At 43.1% G+C, this 16,388-nt stretch overlaps 1 protein-coding gene across 5 annotated transcripts in view; it reads left to right on the top strand.

Annotated features, from left to right (window-relative positions):
- The window catches only part of DNMBP (dynamin binding protein), a 115,125-nt gene that overhangs the window by 67,959 nt on the left and 30,778 nt on the right, over positions 1 to 16,388 (top strand). Inside the window, exon 1 of one of the 5 annotated variants that reach the window (XM_069567186.1) lies at positions 15,650 to 15,851. The exons of the other annotated variants lie outside the window; for them this stretch is intronic. The gene's annotated coding sequence lies outside the window, so the exon portion shown is untranslated. Of the gene's footprint in view, positions 1 to 15,649; positions 15,852 to 16,388 lie in introns of those variants that run through there. 5 annotated transcript variants of the gene reach the window in all.

Below are 16,388 nucleotides of genomic sequence, written 5' to 3'. Positions count from 1 at the left end.
GATGAGAGAAGAAAGATTAGAGTCAGAAAATGTGAATGATCTGGAAAATCCATCTCACACCTTCCTCCCAAGCGGAAGCTTTCTTGTCCAGGTCTCCTTCAGAATAGGCCCGGTGGTTGGAATTGTGGGGGAGCCACTGAAAAGCTAAGTCCCTTTTGTGATCCTGGAACTGCTGGTGGTTTATCCAGGAGTCTTTCATCACAGACTTAACTTGAATTTCCAGGGTGCTGTTTTGGACAAAGCAGGCTCTCTACCTGCATTTGTAAAGATAAAGAATGAAACCAAACTCGGCTTTAGTTGGGAGGCTGAGATATTAAGCAGCTAGCTATGTTTTCCTGGGTGCGTTTTTACTTTGAAGTGATAGGAACTGGATGACTTCTACATTCTTTCCAGCTCAAAAAATGTCTGATTCTGTGATTCCTTAGGTTAGTTTTTTTGCGTCACTCCTTTTCCCTTCCCCCACAGCTGTGAACTTTGTTTCCTTTCGTTAGTTCCTTATTGTATGAAGCCTCCTAACTGTTTATTGTTTCACTTAGGAGTCAAACTGTTCTCTCTGGAGTGTTGTAATGTGCCCAGTGAGTTCTCTGAGACCAGCTCAGTTCCACCTGATAATATTTCCATTTTTATAACTTACTGTCTTTCTGTTTGAGGACTTAACTTTTGATAGTGTATTCACATTAACACTTCTTTCCATACCTCTAATACCCTCCTTGACCTGTAACAATATCTTAGCCTGTCCCAGAGATCTTTTTGCTTTCTAACTTTGCTAGCTGTTTCACAGCATAGGTGCCACTGCCCTCCTGAAAGTTAGACAGTCACAACAGGTGCTTACAGAACGGAACACGTTTGATCTTCTGCCTTGAATTCATATCTCAGCTCCCCCATTTACTAGTAGTGTAGCTTTAGACAAATTATTGAACTTCTCTGAGCTTTGGATTCCTTATTTGTTAAATGAAGATGATCATGTCTGTCTCATATTTGTTAAATGAAGATGATCATATCTGTCTCATAGTGAGATAATATAAATAAAACATCACATGTCTAGAACATAGTAGGTGCTCATAAGTTGTGATTTCTTCATCTCTTATCCACCCACCACCCTTCCCCCTAACAAGTCCTCCCTCTCCCCAACTGTCACTGCATGGTCCCCTCCCTTCTGAGACCCAGATTGACCCCCCACTGGACAGACATCTGTCCTCGGACCCTGTGTTTACAGGTATAGTGCCCATCCCTTCCTCTCTCCCATCGTTCCCCACCCTCCACCTACTGCATCTGAGAAGCAAAGTGCTGTTCAGTGCCTGCTCCTTGACCACCTCCCAGGCTGCTGCTGCTAAGTCGCTTCAGTCGTGTCCGACTCTGTGTGACCCCATAGACGGCAGCCCATTAGGCTCTCCTGTCCCTGGGATTCTCCAGGCAAGAACACTGGAGTGGGTTGCCATTTCCTTCTCCAATGCATGAAAGTGAAAAGTGAAAATGAAGTCTCTCAGTAGTGTCCGACTCCTAGCGACCCCATGGACTGCAGCCTACCAGGCTCCTCCGCCCATGGGATTTTCCAGGCAAAAGTACTGGAGTGGGTTGCTATTACCTCCCAGGCTAGAAACCAAATTGTTCTGCCAGGATTTTTCCTTCCCCTGACCCATATTAACAGTTCATTCTGTGGAGGCCTTAAGCTTAGATTCTTGTTAGGGCAGGTCTGTTATGGTTTTGCCTTTAGTCCTAGGGGGTCTCCCCTCATCCCAGCAGGTGGGCCTTGCTCCTAAGGTGCAGCTCTGCTGAGGTTTCCAACTGGACGTGTTTATTGAACCTCCTAACTTGAAGGGACTCAGATTGCAAACTCCGTCTCAACTCACAGAGAGTTGTGAATGTCTGCTTGGCTCTTTGGCCTTCAGCTGCTGCTTTCTGCTGTGTTCCCTAGTCACATCACTTGCATGCACAGTTCAGGATTTGAAGGGAATTTCTGTATAGACTTTTGGGGCTATCCTCTTTGCAACTTCCTCTTTTTCGGGATTTCTTCCTTAATATCAAGTCACTTCAGAGTCCACGACCTTTGATTCTGTAGCCAAATAAGATTACCATTGGTTGCCTCTCAATTTTTGCTTTATTCCCCGCATGCTAAAACACTAGGGATTCTCTCAGGGTGGGGGTAATGGGGTATCAGATAAACAAGGATCTTAATTAGTTTTCTTCCTATGTTTTGAGTTGTATCCCTTCTAGTTTCTGGCTGTTTTTGCTGGCTTTCCAACACATAGTTATTTTCAAAAATATCTTGTCCAGAGTTGCTGCTAGTTTTCAGTAGGGAGGTTAGTACAATGTAAGCTACTCTATCATTACTAGACCAAAAGTCAACACTAGTATTTTACACTTGCCAAGAACATAACTGGGCTTCCTGGTAGCTCAGACAGTATAGAATCTGCCTGTAGTACAGGAGACCCAGGTTTGATCCCTAGGTTGGGAAGATCCCCTGGAGAAGGAAATGGCAACCCACTCTAGTATTCTTGCCTGGAGAATCCCATGGACAGAGGATCTTGTCGGGCCATAGTCCACAGAGTTGCAGAGTTGGGTGCAACTGAGTGACTAACACTTACTTAAGACCATAAATAGTTACAATGGGAAGGGGACCTAGTGTTCCAAATGCTATGTTAATTAGGTTAATTTAAGTGATACTAAGATACCTATATGAAGAACTCTTACAGAGAGAAATAGGAGGCTGAATTCAGATGCAAGTTAAGGCTAATGGTTCAAAGTTGGAAGGCTGTAACACAAAATCCTCTTATATTATTACTAGAAGGAACCTGACATTTCAGCAAGTCCACTATTTTCTACATGTGGGTGAATACCCATGGTTAAGTTTGAAATCTATTTAGTGGATTGCAACTAGCATTTTTTGAAAAATAAAATAGAAGTGAATAGAAAATTTCAAGTATATCTCATGTAGTAAAAGTATGTAGTACTGCTATATTAATTCTGTGTGTATATACCTATACATACATGGATTACATAAATGCATGTATGTATATACTTAACCACAATGTAAAATGTGAGTCACAGTATGAAAAAAAAAAAAAAACAAAAACACTTAGATCCAACCCACTCAGTTTTTAAATGGAGAGACAAAGCTCAGAGAAATTGAACCATGTGGCCAGGAGATCTCTGGATGCCCAGACCAGTGCTTTTACTACAGCACCACAGTTGAAGCCAGAAATGTAGGCTTAGGTTCATTTCGAATAAATGAACTTAGAAGAGCAGAAAAGTATTGTGTTAGGGGAGCCAGGGAGGAGGCTCCAAATGGAATGGGCTCAACTGTGTTGCATGCTGCAGAGATATGAGAGGATGTGTTCTGAGGAAAGACTTTTCACTTGGTACATGAGGTAAGGAACAGGAGCAACAGAGGCACAAGATGTATTACAGGGAGTTTGGGAGGGAAGTGGCAATGAGGGATATGCAGTCATCTCCTGGTATCTGTTATCTGCGGGGCATTGGTTTCAACACCAACACCCTGCCCCACCCTCACACCCTTGAAGATACCAAAATCCACAGATACTCAAGTCATGTATAAAATGTCATAGTATTTGCAGGTAATCTATGCACGTATATTTTAAATCGTATACTTTAAATCATCTTAATTACTTAAAAATCTGTGCTGTGCTGTGCTTAGTCGCGTCTGACTCTTGCGACCCCATGGACTGTAGCCCTCCAGGCTCCTCTGTCCATTGGGATTCTCCAGGCAAGAATATTGGAGTGGATTGCCATGCCCTCCTCCAGGGGATCTTCCCAACCCAGGAATCGAACCCAGTTCTCCCACAGTGCAGGAGAATTCTTTACTGTCTGAGCCACTAGGTATCACCCACTTATAATACCTAATACCTTGTAAATGGTTGTAAATGCTGTGTAGACAGTTGGCAGTGGGGCAAATTCAAGTTTTGCGTTTTGGAACTTTCTGGAGTTTTAAGAATATTTTCATTCTGCAGTTGTTTGAATCCACAGATGCAGGACCTGTGGATATGGAGGGCATACTGTAAAAGCGATTCCTTAAAAGTTTGGACAGCAATTGCAGTGGAGCAAGAAAATCTTATTTTTTCCCCAAGGTAAAAACTGCTCAATTTGAAGGCACTTTTGCCAGTGTTATACAGAGAGTTAAGATTTTTTAGGACTCTCGTATAGTCAAGGTTTGTTTTCATTGCAGGTGTGTGAATACATATCTATAGCTACAATCTGTATTCAAGCTACTAGAATAAAATATCTGCCCATCAACCCAAGGCATTAGTTTTTTTCTTGATTCACTTCATATGCTGATTACAAGCAATGAGTATAAAGATGCCAAGAGGTCTCTGCCCTTCCAGAGAGCAGGGGCCTGCTCTTTAGAATTAACTGGGCAGTATGGGAAATAGATGGGGAAACAGTGGAAACAGTGTCAGACTTTATTTTTTGGGGCTCCAAAATCACTGCAGATGGTGACTGCAGCCATGAAATTAAAAGACACTTACTCCTTGGAAGAAAAGTAGGATCAACCTAGATAGCATATTCAAAAGCAGAGACATTACTTTGCCGACTAAGGTCCGCCTAGTCAAGGCTATGGTTTTTCCTGTGGCCATGTATGGATGTGAGAGTTGGACTGTGAAGAAGGCTGAGCGCCAAAGAATTGATGCTTTTGAACTGTGGTGTTGGAGAAGACTCTTGAGAGTCCCTCGGACTGCAAGGAGATCCATCCAGTCCATTCTGAAGGAGATGAGCCCTGGGATTTCTTTGGAAGGAATGATGCTAAAGCTGAAACTCCAGTACTTTGGCCACCTCATGCGAGGAGTTGACTAATTGGAAAAGACTCTGATGCTGGGAGGGATTGTGGGCAGGAGGAGAAGGGGACGACAGAGGATGAGATGGCTGGATGGCATCACTGACTAGATGGACGTGAGTCTGAGTGAACTCTGGGAGTTGGTGATGGACAGGGAGGCTTGGCGTGCTGCGATTCATGGGGTCGCAAAGAGTCGGACACTACTGAGCGACTGAACTGAACAAAAGGTCAGCAGAATGAACCATGACATTTTATCATCAGCAGAAGTAATAGTAGTATCACTTTAAATCTACATGCTTTATAGTTTTCAGAGCCCTTTTTACAGCTTGGGCCTTCCCCCGTGGCTTGGTCAGTAAAGAGTCTGCCTGCAGTATGGGAGACCTGGGTTTGATCCCTGGGTTGGGAAGATCCCCTGGAAAAGGAAATGGCAACCCACTCTGGTATTCTTGCCTGGAGAATTCCATGGACAGAGATGCCTGATGGGCTGTAGTCCACGGGGTCACAAAGAGTCAGACACAACTGAGTACTGACTTTCACTTTATAGCTTTTATTCTGATTTCATTCTGTTTTAACATGCATGAGCCATTCATGTACCTTTAACAAATGTACTGAGTACCGAACACTGTGCTATGTTGGAGAGAGACGACCTTAAGGCCCCTGGGGTGGGCTAAGGCTGTTGTTCTCGTATAGGTGGACTGACGCCAGGTACCCTGTGGACCAGCTGCTCCCTTTCTCTGTATCTCTCTCTCACAGGCCATCTTTCCTCAAGACGTTTTTGCTCTTCTCTGGGCCTCTGCTTTAGTTTCTCTGACTTGAGACCGACACCTTCCTCTTACAGTTTCTACTCCTTTACTAGATTTCACATAACCATAGTTGTCCATTGCTTCTGCCTTTGTTCTTTCTAATCTGCATGATAGTTCTTAATTCAGATTCCCAGGAGAGAATATAATTGGTTCAGCTTGAATTTTTTAGTTAGGCCTCATCATATGAACTAACTGTTCACGGATTAGGTACCCATCCATGATCCAGATGGCAGTGGTAAAGGCTAGGGTGGGGAATCACCTAGTTTAAACCCTAGCTGTAGGGGGTGTTGATAGAGCAGATTTGGTATGTGGAGGGGGCTGGAGGCAACAGGCTTTCTAAGGCTTGGCGAGCTCAGCCCTTGATTTGGAAATGGGTGGAGGTATCATTTGGTTGTCACAGTGGCAGGATACAGAGGACTTCTTGCATTTTTGAGACAAGGACCAGGGACACTAAATGTCTTCAGGGAGTTCAGTCATTCAGTCGAGTCCAACTCTTTGTGACCCCATGGACTGTAGCACGCCAGGCCTCCATGTCCATTACCCACTCCCAGAGTTTACCCAAACTCATGTCCATTGAGTTGGTGATGCCATCCAACCATCTCATCCTCTGTCATCCCCTTCTCCTCCTGCCCTCAATCTTTCCCAGCATCAGGGTCTTTTCAAATGAGTCAATTCTTCGCATCAGGTGGCCAAAGTATTGGAGTTTCAGCTTCAACATCAGTCCTTCCAATGAACACCCAGGACTGATCTCCTTTAAGATTGACTGGTTTGATCCCCTGGCAGTCCAAGGGACTCTTGAGACTCTTTTCCAGCACCACAGTTGGAAAGCACCAATTCTTTGGCAGTTAGCCTTCTCTGGGGTCCAACTGTCACATCTGTACATGACTACTGGGAAAACCATAGCTTTGACTATACAGATCTTTGTCGGCAAAGTGATATCTCTGTTTTTTAATACACTGTCTAGATTTGTCATAGCTTTTCTTCCAAGGATCAGGCATCCTTTAATTTCATGGTTGCAGTCACTATCTGCAGTGATTTTGGAGTCCAAGAAAATAAAGTCCGTCACTGTTTCCATTGTTTCCCCATCTGTTTGCCATGAAGTAATGGGATCACATGCCACAATCTTAGTTTTTTGAATGTTGAATTTTAAGCCAGCTTTTTCACTCTTCTCCCGGAGTTGGTGATGGACTCAAACTCACGTCCGTCGAGTTGGTGATGCCATCCAACCATCTCATCTTCTGTCATCCCCTTCTCCTCCTGCCTTTAATCTCTCCCAGTGAGTTCTTCACATCAGGTGGCCAAAGTATTGGAGTTTCAGCTTGAGCTTCAGTCCTTCCAATGAATATTTAGGACTGATTTCCTTTAGGATTGGCTGGTTGGACCTCCTTGCAGTCCAAGGGACTCTCAAGAGTCTTCTCCAACACCACAGTTCAGAAGCATCAATTCTTCAGTGCTCAGCTTTCTTTATAGTCCAACTCTCACATCCATACATGACTACTGGAAAAACCATAGCTTTGACTAGACAGAACTTTGTCTGTAAAGAGTGGTATCATTTTCATATCTGAGGTTGCTGAGGTTTCTCCCAGCAATCTTGATTCCAGCTTGAGCTTCATCCAGCCCAGCATTTTGCATGTTGTATTCTGCACATAAGTTAAATAAACAGGGTGACAATATACAGCCTTGATTTACTCCTTTCCCAATTTGGAACCAGCCTGTTGTTCCATGTCCAGTTCTAACTGTTTCTTCTTGACCTGTATACAGGTTTCTGAAGAGGCAGGTAAGGTGGTCTGGTATGTCCCGTCTCTTTAAGAATTTTCCAGTTCGTTGTGATCCACACTTTCAAAGGCTTTAGTGTAGTCAGTGAAGCAGAAATAGATGTTTTTCTGAAATTCTCTTGCTTTTTCTGTAATCCACTAAATGTTGGCAATTTGATCTCTGTTTTTTTGAAGTCTAAGTCTACCTTGTACATCTGAAAATTCTTGGTTCATGTACTGTTGAAGCCTAGCTTGAAAGATTTTAAGCATTACCTTGCTAGCATGTGAAATGAGTGCACTTGTGTGGTAGTCTGAACATCCTTTGGCCTTGCCCTTCTTCTTTGTATGAAAACTGACATACATGATAGTATTATCAGAAATAGATGAGTTTAGATGTGTAAATATTTAGAGTAGTGCGACAGAGCCTGGCACACAGTAAATGCTAAATAAACATAATCTGCTACTATCATCATCAGTTATATTATTCCAGCACATAGATCCCATATTCCCTTTGAATGTGATTACACAGGTGTTTATTAACTAGTTTTTGTACTTAGCACTTTACCAAGCATTGGGGTATGCTGGGAAAGATACCCCCCCATACCCCTCACCGCCATAGGCGTTTTTAGATAAGTTGAAAAGACAAAGTGTAAACATATGAATAATTAAATAAAGTACAGAAGTGTCTAACTTAGTAAATGCTATGGACAATCAGAAGAGGAAAAGCTCAGTTTTTACTTGAGTGAATGGAATAGACTTTAGGAAGATGCTTGGATTTTAGCTAAAGCTTAAAGGAGTAGTGGGGTTGAGATAGGCAGAGAGAAGCAAGGAGAACATTTCTGGTTGGAGAAAGTCTATGAGCAAAGATGCAAAGTTGTCATAACAAAGAGGAATACAGTGTGGGGAAGAACTAGTGTATGGAAATCTTAGAAACCAAATGGGAGTTTGGGCCAGAGCCTGAGGAAAGTCAGAGCTGGCCCTGCACATGGTGATTCCCCCTCTGAGATGTGATCACTGACACTGATTGATGACGTCTCTGAGGACCAGAATGGCTGTGGAAAGGGTGGGCATCTGAGAACTCCAGCCTAGGGGATGCCCACAGCACGGGGCCAGAGAAGGGAGCACTGTGGGGAGGGCAGAGGAAAACCGAAAGGCTTAGAGTAGGAGAGAATGGCCAGCACTTTCAAAGGCCCCAGGGAAGTCAAGGAGGATGCCGTGGACTTGCTGAGGTTATTGGTTGACGGAAATACAGTGATGACACAGAATTAATTAGGAAGAATTAATTCATTAATTAGAAATTAGGTGGGGGAAGAGGCCTGGAAGGAGGTCTTCTTGCATGAAGACCACTCTTTCAAGACCTTTCACACAGAGTGAAATAGAGGTGACTGTGACTGAGGGGGGCACAGAGTTGAACAGTTTCCTGTATTTACTTTTTAAAATCAGGCTGTACTGATAGGCTGATTAAGATAGGTAGGTAGGATGCAAAGAAGAGGGAAAGAGAAAATATGTGGAGGTGAAAGGAGATACATATAGGTCCATGCTTTGTCAAGGGTTGGGAAATCATCAAAGTTTTAGACAAGGTAAGGCAGTCCTGCCTTCTGGGATTATGAGTTGGCATTCTTACATGAGCCAGACTGTCTGCTTTCTCCATGAATCGTTCAGTAGTTCAGTCGTGTCCAACTCTTTGCTACCCCGTGGACTTCAGCATGCCAGGCTTCCCTGTCCATCACCCACTCCTGGAGTTTATTCAACCACGAACCGTTACCTACATTATTTTTAGAAAATATTTCATCAGCAATAAATGGGAATATTGGTCTGGGGAGATTCCAGGCTTCTGTAAAAGCAAAAAAAAAAAAAAAAACCAGGAAAGGCAAGAATTTGAGATTGGATAGGAAGAGGCAGTCTTCTTGGGCATCATATTTCCTGCGGTCCTGAGGATGTTGAAGTGGGCACAGGAGAGGGGGTGAATCCAGTTGGCTCGCTGGCAGTGCCATGGCAGGGCCAGCCTTCAAAGGAATGTCGTGCTAGGGCTCAGAAACCTGACGCTCCCACCCGGACACCACAGTTTTCCAATATTTCCTGAGAAACCAGAAAGTGCCCAGGCTGTCAAGTAAGAGGAGTGTGGCAGTTCAACGCAGAGTCATTTCTGGTGGGAAGAAACACATTTGTGTACCTGGCCCCACAGCAGAGGGCAGGGCTAGATTCTTGGTCACAGAAGTCATTCCATGGTATTAGGAAAATCCTTTCTTCAAATCATAAGCTGAGAGGAGGCAAACAGATAAAACATATCTCATTTCATTGAATCTAAAACCCTCTGTTGTAAGACACTAAATAATTGTATGTAACATTAGAAAGACTACTTCTAATTGGAAGACTGATTAAGATGCTATTTACTGGAAAATATATCTCCATTTCTGAGATGTTAAAGTATGAAAAAATATGTATCTTAGAGTCTACCGAGATATGGAGATGCTTCCACTTCCCATTGATCTAGAATTCCTCCTGTCCTTTCCTCAGTGCTTTGAAGATCTGGAATTCAGTTTCCTCTGCTCTTCAGCCCCTACCTCTCAGGGGAAGATTGAAACCTAACTTACCCTAACATCATAGTTGTGGCAGCTCATTGGTTAAGACAAACAAAAGCTAGGATATTTAATGACTTTTTAAAACTTGAGTAGTGTTTTCCGTCATAATCACAGCAGAGTAATACTTGTTGTTTTTGTTGTTGTTTAGTCGCCAAGTCATGTCCGACTCTTTGCAACCCTATGGACTGTAGCCCACCAGGCTCCTCTGTCCATGAGATTTCCTTGGCAAGAATACTGGAATGTTTTGCTGTTTCCTTCTCCAGGGGATCTTCCTGACCAATCAGGGACTGTACCATGTCTCCTGCATCTCCTGCGTCAGCAGGCGAATTCTTTACCACTGAGCAACCAGGGAAGCCCAGAGCAGTACCTAGGGTAAATAATAACAGTTGCTGTCATCTGTTAAGCGCTGGTTGCTGTGCTGATTAGTGTAGATTAGGTACATTAGACTCTTACATTAATGCTTAGTGTATAGTAAATGCTCAGTGAATGTTTGCTATCCAATGAAATATACTCTATTTGAGGGCACAGGACATGTATATCAAAAGATAGATAGTATTATTTTGTGTTGTTACTCAAGAAGTGAAGTTTAGAGTAAAGGGTAATCCGAAGACTAAAGAAGCCTTCATCTAGCTGGGCTTAAAGGACAGTAGTTGAGCTGAAAGGCACAGCGACAAACCTATTCCTTGTTAGGTTCAAGGAATAATAAATATTTAAATTATGTTGTGCTAGGCTCCGTAATAGCAGCTTGCAGACAGGAAGTGACTAACTTCTCAGGTTAGTCACTAAGTGACGCACGAGCCACCCTCCTTGTGGAGCTAGTTGGAGAGTAGTGTTAGTTCTGTCAGACCAAGAGGAGTAAGTGAAAACACAGAGTAGGAAAGCACAGAAGATTTTAGAGCCTGGAAGTGACCAAAGAGGACCAATGCTTTTGTCATGTACACCCGGAAACAACGACCCGAGAGGCTGTGTAACATGTCAGGATACAGTGAAGGTTGGATTCTGGGTCTTTTGACTTGTAGTCTGAGTGCCTTACTTCCTATGCCTACTGCCCTCTCGGGATCTAGAAGCAGCTCCACGTATGTCCCTGGAAATGAAAGCCAAAGGAGATATGGGGAAAGAGAGTCACTGTTGGGGTGCCAAGAGCTCGTTTTAGCCTGTACAGAATGAATGACTGGGGTCCAGGGAAGACCCAGTTTAGTTTCCCTCATATTTAGGTTTTGTTTCTTCCCCCAAAGTTTCAGCTAGAAAATAAGATCGTACTGACTGATCTCCTAGAGCCTAATCAGATTTTACTGTGAAAATATTGGATCAGACTTGGAAAAATCCCTTATTTTGAAAGACTGGGTTCACTCCTTTGAATTAACGTAGTAAAATACACGGTGCTTAAGTTCATTTTGTTTAATTGCTTTGTTTCATGAATTTATGTCTAAGACCACCTACTTTCTCCCTACTTTGTTTGCTGTTCTTGAGTATCAGACAGATGAAATGACTTGTCTGAAACTGAAGAAAGCTGTGGAGGGCTTTCCAGCTTTCTATACTTTGCCCCATCTTGGAGTACTCTGCTTGGTAGCTTTCTGTTCAATATTCATCTTTTTTGTTATTAAAACTTTGTGCAGAATTATAACTCAGATCAACTAGTTTTTGTTTTGTTTTGTACACAGTCTTAAAAGATCCATAAAATGTTATGAGAACAAATGGAAAGGAGTAAAAGTAAACTAGCTAATAGAAGCAGGAAGTCTGGGTTTTACGGGGTAGGACAAAAATAACCGGAGGGTCCTGTTAATGAACAACATTTGAGACTTCACTGTAGTGTTATTAATTATCAGAAATGGAAATACGATGTAGGAAACAGCCACACTCATATCGAAAAACCACGTAACCCGGAACAGGCCTTGACATTTGATGGAAAGCACCAGCTAGAGATGCTAGTTTTGAAAAGTTATTAGCTGTGTGGTGTCAGGCAAGTCATTTCATTGTTTAGTGCTCTCATTTAGAGCAATTATACCTTTCCTCAAGAGGCCTGGTAAAGAAAACATCAGATGTATGTCTGTTTAGAAAATAAAGTTTTTGTGTAGTTTTGTTGCCTGACTGTAATCAAAATTTGCTTGTTAAACAGTGAAGGTTTATTTCTTCTTTTTTTTCTTTAACAAAAACTATCTTTGCCTTCTTGATTATTTCCTTCTGCTGCCTAAAGATTTGACAGTAGTAATAACTTCATAGTTTAAAGCACATCTCTCTCGGATTTGGTGTGTGTTCAAAAATGGTGTTTCAAAGAATCCAGTATTAATTTCACTATCGTGGCCACGTAAGAAATTGCAGTCTTGTACTCTGGGCCCTTGACTCGTGTGCTCTTCTAAAGGACTGGGTAGGCTCTCGTAGAAGAAGGAAGAGGTGGGAAGCTTTGAGCTGGGTTTTCCGAGGTGGAAACCCTCCCAGCAGGGATTGTACTGGAGGCTACTTGCCAAAATAGTCAGGGCAGTCACTGAGCAAAAGGCCCAGGGGAAGGTTTTTTTAGTTACTGTTGAGATTGAAGTCCAAAATATAATAGATTCCTCCCTGAAGTCTGGTGATCGGGAAGAGTCTATGAGTCCTGCAGAAAAGCCAGGGACCATAGTGCTGAAAGTTTAGTGTTGGCCGGATAAGCCTTCTCCAAATATTCGTAAGTAGGTGCTGAAGGAAAAGAAGTGGTGGGGGCTGGGTGGGCTGGCTGGAGTGATGTGGGCACATGGAAAACCAGGATTTATGATTCTTCCTCTTGGCCTGCTGGGAATATAAGCAGACTTAACAAAAGTTGCTTCCTTTTGGAGTTTTGTAGACAGATTGCTAAGCAGGAGGGGGTTTTGCTTTTCTTATTAGACTAGCAAATTGTTGTTTCATCAGTGTTTTGTTACCAATTTTCTTCAGCACTTTAAAGGTATTAGGTCAGAAAAGAAATCTCAGATTATTGAAAAGTGAAGAAAATTTGAAAAGGATTAACAGGGTTATTGAGAGAGGACTAAGTAGTAGAATATTCTTTTTCGTAGCAAGTGTTCTTTTTTCCGCATTATTGTTCTTTGTTGTATTGATACTGAATGTTCACTAGAGTAAAAGTAGAAAATACAATAAGTTGAAAAGAAAGGAAAAAAGATCAGAATTCCTGTCCCCTTCAAGACTTTTCATTTTCAAATATGTGCATTGAAAATATTTTCCCCTTTTTAACAAAATGGCAATTCTTTCACAAACTCTCTTGTAGCCTTTTTCCATTTAGCAATGCACAGTAGGCAGTGTTCTGTATTACCGAATATAAATCTGTATCTCAGTGGTTGTCATAGTACAATATTGATATTATGTAGATATGCCATAATTTATTTAACAGGCCCCTTTGGGGAGAAATTTTTGTTTCTAAATTTTCTTTATGCATTGATAAAGATCCCTTCACTTGCACATGATTTCTGCCCTAAATTATCTGGAATACTATTGAATATGTATTTGGCTTCCCTAGTGGCTCAGACGGTAAAGAATCTGCCTGCAGTGCAGGAGACCTAGGTTCAGTCCCTGGGTTGGGAAGATCCCCTGGAGTAGGGAAAGGCTACCCACTCCAGTATTCTGGCCTAGAGAATCCTGTGGATAGAGGAGCCTGGTGGGCACAGTCCGTGGGATCACAAAGAGTTGAGACATGACTTGAGGGACTAAGCCAACAACAAATTCAATATTTACTATGTATAACGCTGCTAGATTTGATTCTGTCTGAGGAATTATTTGCATTATACTGAGTGTGTTTTTTTTTTAATTAATTTATTTTTGGCTGCACTGGATCATCATTGCTTCGTGGGCTTTCTCTGGTTGCGGTGAGCTCTTCATTGAATGCTTCATTGATTGCTGCTCTGCACTGAAGTGCTTGGGCTTCTCATTGCAGTGGTTTCTCTTGTAGCAGAGCATAGGCACATGGGCTTAGTTGCTCCACATGTGGAATCTTCCCAGATCAGGGATCAAACGCGTGTCCCCTGCATTGGCAGGCAGATTCTTATGTCCTCTGCCACCAGGGAAGTCCCCTGAGTAGGGTTTTACAGAGGTAATGATATGGACATACATATAGTATACATGCTTACATATGTAATTTTTCACGGTCGAGATGGTGGGTGGGTGACCTGTGGCTATACAAGAAGTTAAGTGTGCTTTAAAATCACAATTTTGTCATTAGCTACCAGGCAGTCACTAAAACCCACAAGTAGATTTCCAGGTCACAGTTGCCAAGATTTGCCTGCCCGGAAAAAGCGCTTGAGGCAGAGTAGCCATTGTAGCTCTGAAGCCCATGTGGGCTCTCATCCTCCACATACTGGGCCAGTTACAAATTTCTCTTCTGAATCAGTAAGATGGGGACGATATGAGGACTGTTATGAGGATTAAATAAACCAGTATTTGTAAAGTGCCTGAACAATGCTTGACATGCAGAGTAAATGTCACATAAATATTTGTTAAAATTTAAAGCCAAAAAGAGCTCCATTTGATGGTGGAAGGAAGTAGGAACCCTGGAGTTAGGCAATGGTGTCATCCTCACAGTGGGATGGCTCTTTCCCAGAAATTCTTCTCTCAGCTTGCTTAAAATTTCACCCATAGAGATGAATCTTGGCTAGCATGACAGCTTGTCTTAAATTACTGGTAGTACATTACTACATTCTTAGGAAATTTAAAAAGTACTGATTGAGCTCAAGTCTCCATGAATCCTTCCGTCCCCAATCCCAGTTCCCTGTCTGAGGAGTTTAGTGTGTTCTCCCTTGATACCTTTTTCTGTGCACTTACATATTATATGTGTGTGTGTGTGTGTGTGTGTGTGTGAAGTCGCTCAGTCGTGTCCAACTCTTTGCGACCCTGTGGACTGCAGCCCACCAGACTCCTCTGTCCATGGGATTCTCCAGGCAAGAATACTGGAGTGGGTTGCCATTTCCTTCTCCAGGGGATCTTCCCAACCCAGGGATCGAACCCGGGTCTCCTGCATTGCAGGCAGACGCTTTATCCTCTGAGCCACCAGGGTAGCCACCTATTATATGTGTGTATATGGAAATATGTAGAGGTTTTGGCATGTTTCTCACCTTTTTCTCTCTCCCTCTCCGTCTCTTCCTCCACCTTCTTTTTAAAAACAGAAGTGGCAGGTTGTTCTGCAACTTTCTTTTCCATGCTTCCTTTTAAAGTGTAAATGCTAGCAGTTCTTGCTGTCCTGGGACCAGCTAGGTGAGATCTGCATTCTGATGGCTTTAGGATAAGGTACCTAGAAGTAGCAGGACGCTGGGGAAGGTGAGGGCTGTGCGGGGCCTGGGAGAGGGACTGCAGAAAAGAGGTCCTGAGCAGAAAGGTAGACAAATGCTGCCCTCTTTACACCTTTGCCTCTTATCATAAGACTTCTTCCCTGAAAAAGAGTATCCAAAAACAACACATTAAAAGGGGTAGGAAAAGGAGATAACACTCTTGATTTAAAAACTCCTGAAGTGAAATTGTGGCAGTTTTAGGACTAGGAAAGAAAAGCTAAGAGGGAAAAGGGGTTGAGTCAGAGCAGAGCTGGGCCCTCTCTTCTGCATCTCAGTCCAGGAAGCAGAGGATTCCAGCTCCATCCTTTAGAACAGACCCTGTTGTGATAGCCTGGGGGATTCGGAACGATTCATATGTAAATATGGGAAAGCCTGGGGGAAATGCCTACCCTATTCAAAGGATTTTAGGGGGTTGTGGAGCATTCCAGAGCGCTGGGAAGATTCTATTCTGCCAGCCTGGCCTTAGACCCATGGGAACTCTTGCACCAGCATTTTGGTGCTTCAGGTATGTCCAGGGTTGCTGGAACCCCCACGAAAGCAGGTAAAACAGTTGGCCGCCTCGTTCAAGTGCTGCTTGGAACCTCGCCAGGAGTTGAGAGATTTTCCCCAGCAAAGAGCCAGCTTTCAGAGGCAAGGGAAGAGTGAGTGGCTGTTCTCTTTAACTCTGCTTTGGAATGTGGTGGGTAGAGCTGTGGGAAGCTGCTGGTTAACTGAATCGCTTCCTAGAACTCTTCAGAATGAGCCTGGGACCGCGCACTAACCTCAGGGCATGAGGATGTCTTGGGATTTTTGCGGGGGGCAGGGGGGTTAATGAGACAAAAAGGAAAAAAAAAAACACCCATCCCTATTGGTTTTATCACAGTCCTAAGTTTGTGCTGCCAGCTCCAGCTCCTTAACACCTCCAGGGCTCGCCGAGGAGGAAAGTAGGACTAGTCTGCGGATTTTGTTGTTAGCTGGTGCCGCTGGGCCTCAGTTTCCTCTGGAGTGCTTCCCCAGCCCCAGATTTTATTGTTCTTACAGAAAAGTGGAATTTTATGGCACCTGAACCATTTCTTCTTGGTGCATTTTACCTTAACTTAGCGCAGATGGCGTCTTCTGGCCCATCGTGGGAAAAGGACTAGTTTGTATTGAGTAAATTACTTTGTTTAATTTGCTCAGCATTTCCGCAAATGAGGATG

This window comes from Ovis canadensis, chromosome 22 (genome assembly GCF_042477335.2).
Source record: "Ovis canadensis isolate MfBH-ARS-UI-01 breed Bighorn chromosome 22, ARS-UI_OviCan_v2, whole genome shotgun sequence".
NCBI classification, from domain to species: domain Eukaryota; kingdom Metazoa; phylum Chordata; class Mammalia; order Artiodactyla; family Bovidae; genus Ovis; species Ovis canadensis.
The sequence above is the reverse complement of the archived record's forward strand: the minus strand, read 5'-3'. Positions and strand labels throughout refer to the sequence as shown.